This window comes from Ursus arctos, unplaced genomic scaffold (assembly GCF_023065955.2).
Source record: "Ursus arctos isolate Adak ecotype North America unplaced genomic scaffold, UrsArc2.0 scaffold_6, whole genome shotgun sequence".
NCBI lineage: Eukaryota > Metazoa > Chordata > Mammalia > Carnivora > Ursidae > Ursus > Ursus arctos.
Genome location: NW_026623078.1, coordinates 17,256,669 through 17,271,259, shown reverse-complemented (window position 1 = coordinate 17,271,259; position 14,591 = coordinate 17,256,669).

Sequence of the window (14,591 nt, the reverse complement as noted above, 5' to 3'; positions counted from 1 at the left end):
TAAGATTTTATTCTTTTTATGGCTGAATAATATTCCATTGTGTATATATGTAACACATCTCCTTCATCTATTCCCCTGTGGATGGACACAGTTTACTTCCACATTTGGCTATTGTAAACGATGCTGCATAAATACAGGAGTGCGTATATCCCTTTGAATTAATGTTTTACATTCTTTGGGTAAATACCTAGTAGTGTGATGGCTGAATCGTAGTGTCATTCTATTTTCAATCTTTTGATGAGCCTCCATACTGTCTTCCAGAGTGGTCGCACCAGATTGCATTCCCACCAATGGAGCAAGAGGGTTCTTTTTTCTCCACATCCTGACCAATACTTGTTTCTTGTGTTTTTGATTTTAGCCTGTTTTTGATTTTGGTTCTGACACATATGAGTTGGTATCTCATCGTGGGTTTGATCTGGATTTCCCTCATGATGAATGATGTTGAGCATCTTTTCATGTGTCTGTTGACCATCTGGATGTCTTCGTTGGGAGAAATGTCTGTTCATGTCTTCTGCCCATTTTTAAACTGGATTATTTGTTTTTATGTGTGTGTTGAGTTATATAAGTTCTTTATATGTTTTGGATACTAACACTTTATTGGATGTATCATTTGCAAATATCTTCCAGTGGTCATGTTTTTTGGATGATCTTCCCCAACAATGGTCAACCAGGAAATATAACTAAGAAAAAGATACTTAGTACACTGGGGTAATCATCACTGCAAGTTTCCAGAAATCTGTTCTCTTTTACCTCTTAAAGCCCTGAGGCTTTCCCTTCATCACAGTAGTAAGAGATATTAGAACTGTTCTCAGGTAGTGGTTTCAGGATTATGCAAACATTACATCAGTCTTACACATGGGTTTTGCAATATCCATTTTGTCTATTCAGAGGCATTTTCTCCCCTTTTTGCTTACTTCCCTGTTCTCAGTTGTGTAACGTGTTACCATCTTTGTCTGTTAGTGAACTATTTAGACAGAGAGAAATGACCATATAGAGCAGCATAAAAATAAAGGAAGAGGAGCAGCCACCAAAATTGTAGCAGCATATTTCTATCCACCTGTGACTAAAAATAGAGCTATTGAGTAAACGCACACAAGATTTAAATGCCTGGTTGAAGCTAAGCAGGTGGCATTCAATAAAGGAGGCCATTCTAATATGACAAGATGACGCAGAACAGGATGACCCAGAGAGATCAGTGTTAGAGTTGTGTAAGACCAGGGAGGCATCAGACCTTGGCCTTGTCTTCGGGTGTATTGTCAGTCCTACTGACCAAGCCCCCGGCATTTCAGCACCCCGTGTGCAGTCTTTCTCCTGCAGGGGTGCCTTCAGTAGGCGACAGTCGTACTGAGACAATGGTGCCCCTGGGTCCTGGAAAGCAACACAAGGTGTGAGGTCTCCCTGAACAGGCCCTGGACAGTCACCTCTGTCAGCAAGCTACACATATGTCGTCATTTCCCGTGCTGGGAAACACTGACAGCATTGCTTTTGACTCTTTCAACCACTTCAGTAGTGTTGGCCCAGAGACATTTGAGCATTATGGATTTGTGCAGCTCTCCAGCAAAGGGCCATGGTGGTAATGTTGGGCTCCTACATTCAGCTGTCCCTTCACACTCTGGTCTGTGTCTCAGCCAGTCACCTCCGGAACCCCAAATCACCCAGCACATAGAATTCAGCATCTTCACCATTTTCTGCAACAGGACCTACACATCAGCTCTCCAGGGAAGTGTTCAGTATCTCAGATCGCTCCAAATGAACACTTGACTTAGCATGTATTTTCTGTGGTCCCTATTTTTTACCATGGTACAGGATCTCTTCCCAATTCCCGAATACAAACTCCCCGTCCTTTATCAATCAGAACAAACATTTGAAAAATAATTATTAATGAGCAGTCTCTTGAGGTTTATCTGCCACTCCAAGCTCTTACGGAGAGATTTCTTTTTAGCAAGTTCCCTGCAAATTCGGGCGAATACAAGCAGCTTCATCTTGTTGGATTCATGCATTTTTGATCATGCAAGTATCTTTTGAGATTATTATCTTCTGATTACTCTTGGCTTTATGAGATGTTTCTTGGCCTATGAGCAAGTGCTCCTGCTTTAGAAAAACCCAACCCCCCCAAAACAAAACAAAAATCAAAAAAATCCCAAAAACAAAAACAAAAACAAAAGCCTGTGCAATGCAAAAGAAAGTCCACTAGAGGGAGCACCAGCATACAGGCTTGCCTGTAACTTGAGAATCCAACTGCAGCTTCAGATTCCTCCCAATCTGGACTGAGACAAGGTGAAATTCTCAGGGATACAGTATTATCTAAAATATACATTAAGAGAGGATTAAATATGTCACTGTGATTGTTACTCTGTAGAAATGTAAAGCTGAATTTGGGGGAGAGAGAGAGTCAAATTTGTGATGTGAAATTTGCAGTGGTTATTTCCATTTATTGCAAAATAGCCTGGGGAAAAAAGTTTAAAAAAATTATTTGGGAGGAGGTTCCTCAAAAAATTAAATATAGAAATACCATATGATCCAATAATTCCACTACTGGGCATTTACCCAAAGAAAATGAAAATACTAATTCAAAAAGACATATGTACTCTTGTGTTTATTACAGCATTATTTACAATAGCCAAGATATGGGGATAAGATTTATATACATATGAATATATGTATATAAATATACATATACACATATATGTACACTCAGCCATTAGAAAGGATGAGATCCTTTTTTTTCTTTAGAAAGGATGAGATTTTGACATTTGCAACAACATGGATGGACCTAGACAGTATTATCCTAAGTGAATTAAGTCAGACAGAGAAAGACAAATACCATGTGATTTCATTCATATGTGAAATCTAAAAAACAAACCAAATGAATAAACAAACAAACGAAAAACAGAATAAGACCCATAAATACAAAGAACAAACTGGTGGTTGTCAGAAGGAGTGGGGTAGGGGGAAGGGCAAAATGGGTGAAGGGGAGAGGGAGATACAGTCTTCCAGCTATGGAATGAATAAGTCATGGGAATAAAAGGCACAGCACAGGGAATATAATTAATGATATTATAATAACATTATATGGTGACAGATGGTAGTTACACTTGTGAGCATAGTATAATGCAGAGAAGTTGAATCACTCTGTTGTACACTTGAAACCAGTGTGTCAATCATGCTTAAAAAAATTGAAAAAACTCTTTAAAGCATCTAAGGTAACCAAATTTTATTAATTGATTTTATTGCAAACTTTAGCCAAGCTATTCCTTAAAACTTCATCTTTTTGTGGAAAGCACTCTCTCTAGAGATTTAACACCTATTGAATGGTTTTCTTTCCCAATGCCCCAAGCTCTTCCCAGCTCTTGCCCTTCACCTCTCTTCCTTGGCCCCAAGACAAACATGCCAAGTCACCACTACCAGCAATAAGGACCAGAATTAGGGCAAGAATGCAATAAATAAAATTTCACCCTAAATTCCTATGACTACACCAGGTATCCTCCCTGCCTAGAGAAGTGAGCCTGATCTGAGTATGCATTTCATAGAACCCCATAGGTCATTCTTCATTCTTCATCACTAGGGAGCTCAGGGTTTATAATTACTTCATGCCATTATGCTAAGTGAAATAATCCAGAGAAAGACAAATACAGCATGGTATCATTTACATATGGAATCTTAAAAAAAAAAAAAAGCCAGACTCATAGAAACAGAGAGTAGGTGGTGGTTGCCAGGTCCTGGGGAGTAGGTGGTGGTTGCCAGGTCCTGGGGTAGGGGAAATGGATAGATGCTGTAAAAGGGTACAAACTGAGTTGTATGATGGATAAGGTCTGAGGCTCCAATACATTGCATGGTGACTCTAGTTGATAATACTACATTGTATAACTGAAATTCGCTAAGAGAGTAGATTTTAAGTGTCCTCTGCCCCCCAAGAAGCTAAATATGGGGTGTGATGTGTGTGTGTGTGTGTGTGTGTGTGTGTATACAAAACGTATACTTTAAATACCTCAGAATTTTTTTGTCAATTACATCTCAGGGGAGCTTTAGAAATAAAAATTTATGTCAGAAAACAAATTCTAAGAGCTCTTCACTTTAAGGATACATGAGTACCTTATAAACTAAAGATATGAACAAAGAAATAACCATTTTTGTTTCAGGAGTTTTTTCACTTTCCAAAAGGGTATTTTCTGTGGGTCTTACAAATAAAAATATTTTATAGCATGTTAATATATAATTATATTTCTAAAACTTTATTTGTGCACTTTTTTATGAATTTACATGCTGCTAAAGCACTGATACTATGTAAATATTTTTATATTATAAATATTATACTCCTTTTGAACCATATATCTAGCTCTGTTCTAAGCCTGCATGAATACATCATGGATATTAGATTGATGGACCCTGAGCCCCAGCCACCAAAACACTACAGACCTGGAGGAAACGTATCTGCCCACATCGTACGTCCAAGACAATTTGGATCCTTAACCAAATGTGCTTCAGTTTGTTTGTCTTAGAAGGAGATCAGGAGACCAACTTTACTCCAGATAGATTGGGATGGCTTGAGTGGCATTCAAGGAAGGCTAGGTATTAACTCTGACCCCGGAATACGGTCACTGGATTGACAGCTGTCACCCAAGCTTGGTCCATCTGGTTCTCTTTCCTGCGATATGGAGTGGGATTCAGATTTGTAGGTCAGACTGCCCCAGGGGCTGGAATTAAAATGTGCAAAGCGTGGGGCAACCATTTTCTGCCAGGGGGATAAGGAGTCAGGTGGGCACGGAGGGGGAGCTTGGCTGGAGCTGGCATTCCAGATGCCCAAAGTGCCTGACGCAGGACCCTCGGAGCAGCTTGGAGGCTGCAGGAGGCAAAGGCTTTGGCTTGTGCAGTGACCCCCAATTTTTGTCTCCATAATATTATTATAATTATTGTAAAATTTCGGATATAGGAGCTTCCTTGCCTGCTAAACCATCTAGTTGGAAATATGTGGTAAATGGATGGAAACAAAGATCACAAACTTAGGAGAGAGGCAGGCATTTTTAGACCAGTTTAGGTATAGACATTCACCACATTGGACTATTTTTTTTAACAGTCAACATAAAATTTTTGCCATGAGCAAAACGATGTATTAAACTTGGCTCCCAGAATTGTCCACATTAATTTTTTTTAACACAATTTAGTTTTTTTTTTTTTAAGATTTTATTTATTTATTTGACAGAGATAGAGACAGCCAGCGAGAGAGGGAACACAAGCAGGGGGAGTGGGAGAGGAAGAAGCAGGCTCATAGTGGAGGAGCCTGATGTGGGGCTCGATCCCATAACGCCGGGATCACGCCCTGAGCCGAAGGCAGACGCTTAACCGCTGTGCCACCCAGGCGCCCCTAACACAATTTAGTTTTTTTCACATTACTTTAGCTGTCAAATTTTCTTTGGCAAATTTACCCCACATACCGAATTTTCATCTTAGAGGTGAGTTTATATTTACATACATGATATATTTACATACATATATATTTACATACATATATTTACATACATGATGGTCCCCAGGATATCTTTCTCGAAGTCCTAATGGTTTATATCTTCTTTTTCAAATGTATAAGTATCTTTTAAGTTGTCATTCTCAAAGACATTTGGAGAAACAATGATGAATGAAACACCTATACCTTCTTCGTTTCTATTACGGTGTGACATCTTATTGTCTAACCCACAGTGGCCGGTCAGCTGAGGGAGGCTGCACTCTGGTTCTCCTCAGACACAGTTGCCGCATGTCGTAAAGCAACAGCTGGCTAGAGCTTCTCCACCTCCTCATTAACAGCTGTAACCCCGTCACGGTCTGAGCCATACATTTTGACTAGTTTTAACCTCTGAAGAAGTTCTTCTTTTTCCTGAATGGGCTTCACCAATTTTGCTTTTTCTTCATTTAATCCCTGTTTGAGAAGATTCTCTTTCGCAAAATCAGTTTGGGGGCCGCTGCATGACCTAGTATCAAGTGCCCAAGATTCATGTGCGTTGATGTTCTTGAAGGTGCTTTTCAAATATGTCCTTTCATCAAATTCACTGTGTGTTTAAAATTTTCTGGCTATTCCAACAGTTTTCTTTGGTTGGAGATTCTGCTTTGTCTGAAGAGGGCTGATCATTTCTTCTTCCTCTACTTGATGACCTCTGGCCACACTGCAGCAGGAATTAGATGAAGATCTTATTTTCCTGAGTTGTTCTGGAACTGTTGTCCTCAAAGGTGGTTTCCTTGAACGGTTTAATGCAGGGAGGTGGATTGGTGCGGGCTGTGGCTTGCTGAGGAAAGTGCTGAGTCCGATGGATTTTTTTGTCTTGAAGATGAAATCTTTGTATACCTCATGGAAAGAGAGTTCTGTTGGACTCCAAAACCACCCCCTAGCCCCCCACCCCATGCATACATGATGGTCACCAGGATATCTTTCTCGAAGTCCTAATGGTTTATATCTTCTTTTTCAAATGTATAAGTATCTTTTAAGCCCCCCTAGCCCCCCACCCCATACCAGGCATTCCAAGGGCAGGACCTCAAGAGGGTGTCCATGAATATTAGTTTCCTGGGGCTGCCATGACAAAGTACCACAAACTAGGTGGCTTTAAAATAGCAAAAATACATTCTCTCAAAGTTCTGGAGGCCAGAAGTCTGAAGTCAGGGTGTCTCCAGGTTTGGTTTCTTCTGGTGGTTCTGAGGGAGAACCCATTCCCTTGCTTCTCTCCCAGCTTCTGGTGGTGGAAGGCAATCCTTGGCATTCCTTGGTCTGAAGGTGCATCACTTCAACCCTTGCCTCTATATTCACATCACATTCTTCCTTGTGTCCCTGGGTCTTTCCCTTTTCTGTCTCTTTTAAGGATACTCCCATTAGGTTTTGAGCCCACCCTGATCCAAGATGATCTTATCTTGAACCTTACTTTGATTACATGTGCAAAGACTTGTATTGCAAATCAAGTCGTATTCTGAGGTTCTGGGATGGACATGAATTTTGGGGTGGGGGACACTGTTCAACCCAGTACACTACATATTTTATACAATTCTGCCTACTTGGAGCTGACATGCCCTTTTAGGGCCATCCAAACCACTTTGAGGGTGACTGCTCTAACAAGGCCCATGCGTTTTTGCAAATGAGAGATTATTTAGATTGTGAAATAGTTGGTATGGAAATGTTTGGTTAACTTGGAAATCCAGTCACATCACCAAAGAAGTTTTAACTTTACATTTATCGATGAAAGAAAAGGAGAAGACATTCTTCTTAAAACATAGACTCTCAACTATGTTAAAATTTTCACATGGTTGTAAAGTAATTAAATTTTTTGGTATTGTATTCTAGTGCAAATAAAGTTTTTCATCAAAGGTGGCCATCAAGAGTTAGACTAAATCATTTCTTAAAAGTCTTGATCAGGGGCGCCTGGGTGGCACAGCGATTAAGCATCTGCCTTCGGCTCAGGGCGTGATCCTGGCGTTATGGGATCGAGCCCCACATCAGGCTCCTCCGCTAAGAGCCTGCTTCTTCCTCTCCCACTCCCCCTGCTTGTGTTCCCTCTCTCGCTGGCTGTCTCTATCTCTGTCGAATAAATAAATAAAATCTTAAAAAAAAAAGTCTTGATCAAAAATTGTGTGTACTCATTTCAAGCATGAAAATCATATACTAAAAGTTATAGTCATGATAGCAAAGTTAGAAATACATTAAATATTTGAAAACGATTTTCGAAGCTAAAATTTAGTATTTAATATTTTTCCAAATACTGGAAATTTTGTTCTTTTTTTAAAAAAAGATTTTATTTATTTATTTGAGAGAGAGGAAGACAAAGAGAGAAAGTGCATGAATGGGGGGAGAGGCAGAGGGGGAAGAGCTGAGGGGGAAGGAAAGAGAAAAGCAGACTCCTTGATGAGCACAGAGCCCAATGTGGGGCTCCATCTCAGGATCCTGAGATCATGACCTGAGCTGAAATCAAGCGTCAGACACTTAACTGTCTGAGCCACCCAGAAGCCCCTACAATTCTGTATTTTTATACAGGTGGAATGATAATGCACATATAATGCAAAAAGTGGCTCTTTCTCTTTAAGTATAAGTTTAGTCTTCTTTTCTTATGAGTATGTACGGAACCATGTCGTTTAAAAAAAATGGCTGAACAGTACTCCATACGGTATGGCTGTGTCAATGTTCTATAATTTATCAGTATCCTTCTAGAACATTTAGGTTGTTTCCAGATTTGTTTTGTTTTTGCTATGAGCAATAACACAATGATGAATATTTGGGCAAAAATATCTGTGGAATAAATTCCTAGAGGCAGAGTTGTAGTGTCAAAGGCAACGTGATTTAAACTTTTGATAGATACTGTGAAATTACTAACAAACTTTAACACCAATTTATTCTCTCCCAGTTTGAGAGGGAACCTGTTTTCCCATACAGTTTCCAACAGTCTTCTAATTTGTAGTCAGAGAGTTGGAAAGTGCTATCTTCTTTTTTTCCTTTAATTATGGGTGAGAAAATAAAAGGGAGATAATGAGAAACTGGATGCTCATCCTAAGTAATTGGTCAGCAGTCATCTGGAGAAAACCTAAGAACTTAGTAAAAATGTAGCTCTGAATTATTCTGAGGCAGTAGAAGCAAAATGGGAAATTATGATTAACAACTTTGGTAGGAAAACCAACTTTGCTTTCACTTCAAGAGTGTTTTTAGCCTTTATTATAACGGACACTGACAATGAACATTGACTGTTGCACTAGAAGCAAGTTATAGGACACAAATCACGGGACTGAGGACTAGTAGGAATGGAGTAGCGTCTTACATGTAATTCGTCTTATAGGATCATCATATACATAATTAGTAATGATTTTAGGCAGATCATTGAGTGTTCAGCCCTTCTGGGTCTATTTTCACATGTGTGTAAAATAAGGAGTTACGACCTCAACCTCTTAACAAATGTTATGAACTAGAAAGGTCTAAATTCAGTAAATATTGCCATTTGATAAGGATTTCCAACATGAAAATGTTCCAATTCTAATTCTCCAGTAGGTGGTGATATCACAACATTCAAAATAGTTACTGCTCTAACTGACTGCAATTCTCCTCTCAGAATTCATTTCAGAAATATTTTAATTTTACACAATTTTAATTTTACACAAAAAGTACATTTAAAAATGTTTTATGTTACACTTAATGCTATACAAAGAGTGCATTTGTAAAATTTTTTATGTTATACTTAATATATTCACTTAGGATATCAATGGATTGTTAATTTGTTCCTTTAATGTGTATAGAAATAGAATTCCAAATTCAATTACTTCAGATGATGTGATTTCCAATCTGTCACAATTTCTTTAATTCAGTTAATTTTAGAAATATTTTGGATTTAATTAATAGATTTACTTAATTAGAAGACTAAGAGTGGATACAGATTGAGCTTTGTGTATCTTAATGAAACTTTAGGGGTGCCTGGGTAGCTCAGTCAGTTAAGTATCCGACTTTTGATTTTGGCTCATGTCATGAGCTCAAGGCTGTGGGATCAAGCCTCACACTGGGCTCTGGGCTAAGTGTGGAGCCTGCTTGAGATTCTCTCTCTCTCTTCCTCTGCCCCTCCCTCACTCTCTAAATAAATAAATAAAATCTTAAAAAAAAAAGAAACTTTAAAAATATTGCATAAGAAGATATTTAAAGGAAAGCCTCAAATAAGGTCTCTGGATATCTAGTTAGAAAGTCAACTTCTGCTAATTGTATAATTATACCGAAAATGAAGAATATCAACCAAAAAATTAGTTCACAGAATGGAAAGATTTTAATGGAATCTTCAAAAAATCAATTGCACACCTACATTAATGACATATAGTTAGAAGATAAAAATAAAAAAATTAATGTAATGACGTAGCAACAAAAGCCTTGCATAAATGGATAATGATTTATCTTGGAACATAAAATATATATTAACAGAATATAAGAAAACCTTAGTAGGAAAAATACAGGAAGACACTCATAATTACAGAATTAAATACATTGCACATGAAAATACTATTTAAGGTAAACATAGATAAAATGTAAATATATGTTTAGAGCCTGTATGGAACATTTTACATATATTGGCAAGTTAATAGTAAAAATCTGCAAAAACCAGGAGGTAAGTACATGAAATAATTTTTTAAGATACTAATAATCAACACTATAAAAGACATTTTGCAAAACTTTTGTTAAATTTAAAAGGCAACTGGAGAACAATGTTAAAGGTGGTCATGGAAATAGAAAAAAATTTTAGAAATGGATTATTATGTAAAGATGTTCTACTCCCTAAATATAACATGTTTACAGGTCTTTTTATCATATTAAAAAAAACTACGTTAACATGATACATTTCTACAAGAATTGACTCTGATGAGTGTTATCAAAGTATAACCAAGCACAAGTTCTTGATATGCAGATGAGAAAATCTTAGAAATTTTCCTTTATCCTAAAAAACAAAAAAATGTAGGTTAGGAATAAAGAACCACAGAAAAGATTTTTACACATTGTTTCCTTGGCAAGACATGTAATCTGCTGTAAAATTTTTAAATAGGACAAAAAATACTCTGAGTTGATTTAGGAGGCATTGCCTGAAATGAAGGTTAGGGGATGAATTCAGAGAGGCTGCAAATTTCAATTTCCTTTTTTTAAGGAAAGAATGAATACATCTTAGTTATCAAAACTCTTCCTATCTGAACACAGGAACTGAATAGACTTGGATAAGTGGTATAAGTGGTATCTAAACTCTCATAACCTGGACTCAGGAACTAAATAGATTAAGATAATAAGGGATACTTCTATGTTGCTACAGAGTTAAGCAAAATTGAAAAGAGAAAGGAATCTAAGAAAACCAGCGGTCAGTTTTGTCAAGTGCAGTGTTGTGTAGGCACAAAAGCATTCTCCTATCTCTAGGGCACACAGCTAGACCCTTCCCCCAGCCTGCCTTCAAGGTAGGTGTAGCCATGTGTGTGCAAGTGAGTTCAGCCTTCTAAACCAGACCCATAGAAACCTCCTGTGTGATCCCTCAAAGTCTTCCTCCATCTCCCAGCCAAATGCAGAGGAAGGAATGGCCAAGGGCTCCACAGCCCAGGCGAGAGTAGAGCCACAAATGGAAGGAGCCTGGGTCCCTTAACTGATGCTTACCTGAAATGTTTGTATGTAGTTTGCACGAACCAAAATTAAACTTTTACTATGAAATTTTGGAATTTGTTTTACAGCAACTAGGGTTACTTATTCTAACTAATACATGATACTGGATTTTAATTCCTATTTGAAATTTACATTCAAATCGAAAAGAAAACGAGTTAGAGAGTTTTTCTTATATTTCTTATATTTCAATTAAGAAAAAAATTACATTTCTTTCTTATTTGAAATTAATGTACAAATAATAATATTTTATGTGCTACTTTCTTCACTTAACATTTCCATGAACTTATATTTGTATGCAAAGAATATTGACGTGCTAACAATCTTTAACAGCATATTAGTATTTTAATTAATTAATTAATTAATTAATTTTGAGAGAGAGAGCGTGCATGAGTGAGAGAGCATGGCCGGGGTAGAGGGAGAGGGAGAGAGAGAATCTTAAGCAGACACCATGCCCAGCTCGGAGCCGGATGTGGGGCTGGATCCCAGGACCCTGAGATCATGACCTGAGCTGAAATCAGGAAGCAGACCCTTAACCAGCTGAGCCACCCAGGCGCCCCTAGTATTTTACATTGTTATTATTCTCAATTATTACTTATGCATTCTCATCTGTTTGGCATTAAGTTTCCAATTTTTCACCAGAAGTTGTGCTGCTCAGTACCTCTGCACCAATTGTTTTGGGTACTTTGTTCAAAATGGAATTATCTGGTCAAATAAATAATTTGGCTGAAAAGGATAAATGTGGTCAGCGTCTCTTCCATACTCTACAAATTCCTCAAAATCACAGAGTTGTGCAAAACTATGCAATAAAAAACATGACCTAGAAAAGAAAAAATGATAAGTTGGACTTCACTGAAATTAAAAACTTCTGCTCTGTGAAAGACACTGTCTAGAAAATGAGAAGACAAGCCAGATTTTGAGAAAATCTTTGCAAAACACATATTTGATAAGGAACTGGTGTCCAAAATATACAAGGAATTCTTAAAACTCAACAGTAAAGAGCCCAATTTAAAAAATGGTCAAAAATCTGAAGAGACACCTTACCAAACCAGATATACAGATGGAAAGAGAGCATGTGAAAATATGCCCAACATCATATGTCTTTAAGGAATTGCAGTTAAAAAAACGAGGTAATACTACACACTTATTACAATGCGTAAAATCCAAAACACTGACAACATCCAATGTTGTGGAGCAACTGGAGCTCTCATTTATTGCTGGTGGGAATGCAGGCTGTTACAGCCACCTTGGAAGACAGTTTGATAGTTTCTTACAAAATTAAACACACTCTTACCATAGCGATGCAGCACCTATGCTTCTTGAGTTAAAAACTTAACTGCCCTTAAATGACTTGAAAACTTATGTCCACACAAAAATCAGCACACAAATATTTATAGCAACTTTATCCATAATTGCCAAGACTTGGAAGCCACCAAGGTGTCTTTCAGGAGATGAATGGTTAAATAAACGATGGCACATCCAAACATGGGATATTATTCAGCAATAAAATGAAATGAGCTCCCAAGTCACAAAAACACACGCTAGAATCTTAAATATATTACTAAGTGACAGAAGTCAGTCTGGAGGGGCGCCTGGGTAGCGCAGTCGTTAAAGCGTCTGCCTTCGGCTCAGGGCGTGATCCCGGGGTTCCGGGATCGAGTCCCACATCGGGCTCCTCCGCTAGGAGCCTGCTTCTTCCTCTCTCACTCGCCTGCTGTGTTCCCTCTCTCACTGGCTGTCTCTCTGTCACATAAATAAATAAAATCTTTAAAAAAAAAAAAAAAAGAAGTCAGTCTGGAAAAGCTAAATACTGTATGATCGCAATCATATGATATTTAGTAAAAAGCAAACCTACGGAGAGTAAAAAGATTAGCAGTTGCCAGGTGTTAGTGGGGTGGGAAGAACGAGTAGGTGGAGCACAGGGGATTTTTAGAGCAGTGAAGCTGTTGTGTAAGATGCTGTAATGGTGGATACATGCTGTTAGACATTTGTCAGAACGCATGGAATGTAGAACACAAAGACTGAACTATGGATTTTAGTTAATCATAATGCATCAATATTGGCTCATCAATTGTAACAGATGTACCCCACTAGTACAAGACGTTAATAATAGAGGAAACTGTTTTGGGGAATTCTGTGCTTCCCATTCAATTTTTCTAATAAACCTAAAACTGCTCTAAAAAATAAAGTCTATTAAAAAGACAACCAAATAACAAACAAACAAAGACCACAAGGCAAAAATGGCGTTAAGGGCATGACACACATTTCATCAGTGACTTAAGTTGACCTGACACATAATAATGAGAAAAGAGATAATATTTTAAAAGTACTTCAGTTAAGGGGCGCCTGGATGGCTCAGTCAGTTAAGCATTTGCCTACCACTCAGGTCATGATCCTGGGGTCCTGGGATCGAGTCCTGCATCAGGCTCCCTGCTCAGTGAGGAGCCTGCTCTCCCTCTGCCTCCTGCTCTCCCTGCTTGTTTTCTTTCTCTCTGTCAAATAAATCCATAAAATCTTTTAAAAAATAATAAAAAAATAAAAATACTTAAGTTAAGAGCAAAATTAAAAAAACCTAAAATTGTCAATGCAAGTGTGACTAAAAAGAAACAGTCATACTTATTTACTGCAGCTCATCTTTATGAGTAATACAGATGCATAAAAGAGCTTGTGGATGGGTGTGGTTCATACGCGGTGCATGGAGGCAGCTGGTACGTATCTGAACGGTGTGTGTGTGTGTGTGTGTGTGTGTGCGTTTTGTATATTCTGACAATTCAGTGGGGTGCAACATTGCTAGGGTTTCTTGCAGACAAATTCTCACATAAGGAAGTAGAAGATTTCATTATGCTCAAATTGTTCTCAAATTAATGAATTAATTAATTGTGCTAGAAAAAACTCAAAGCAAGCATTATCACAAAACTGACTAATACTCCAAGGCTTATTATAAACAGCAGTCTTCCACTTCACCATTTCTCCTTCACAAGTCTGGCCTCCAGAGCCATGGCTTTCTATTTTTTTTTTTGTCTGTTTCTTGTTCTTTTTTTTTTTTTTTAAGATTTTATTTATTTCATTGTCAGAGAGAGAGAGCACAAGCAGGGGGAGCAGCAGGCTCCCCACTGAGCAAGGAGTCCTATGCGGGACTCGATCCCAGGCCCCTGGGATCATGATCTCAGGTGAAGTCAGATGCTTAACCCACTGAACCATCCAGGCGTCCCATTTTTGTCTGTTTCTTAAGGTAATTAGGTCCATATTATTATTTTTTAATACTTAGATTGCTATTTCTTTAGTTAAAATTTTAGAAGTGAGCTACTGCATCCGCTAGGCTTTTTTTGACCCCCTCACACCAGCCCCCCATATTCTCCTATGGCTTTGTCAGTAGACACTTCATGTTGTTATGGATTGTGTAAATATTGTTTGATAGCGTCAGATAGTTTACTGGGAATACCTTTCCTTTCCTGCAGCATTT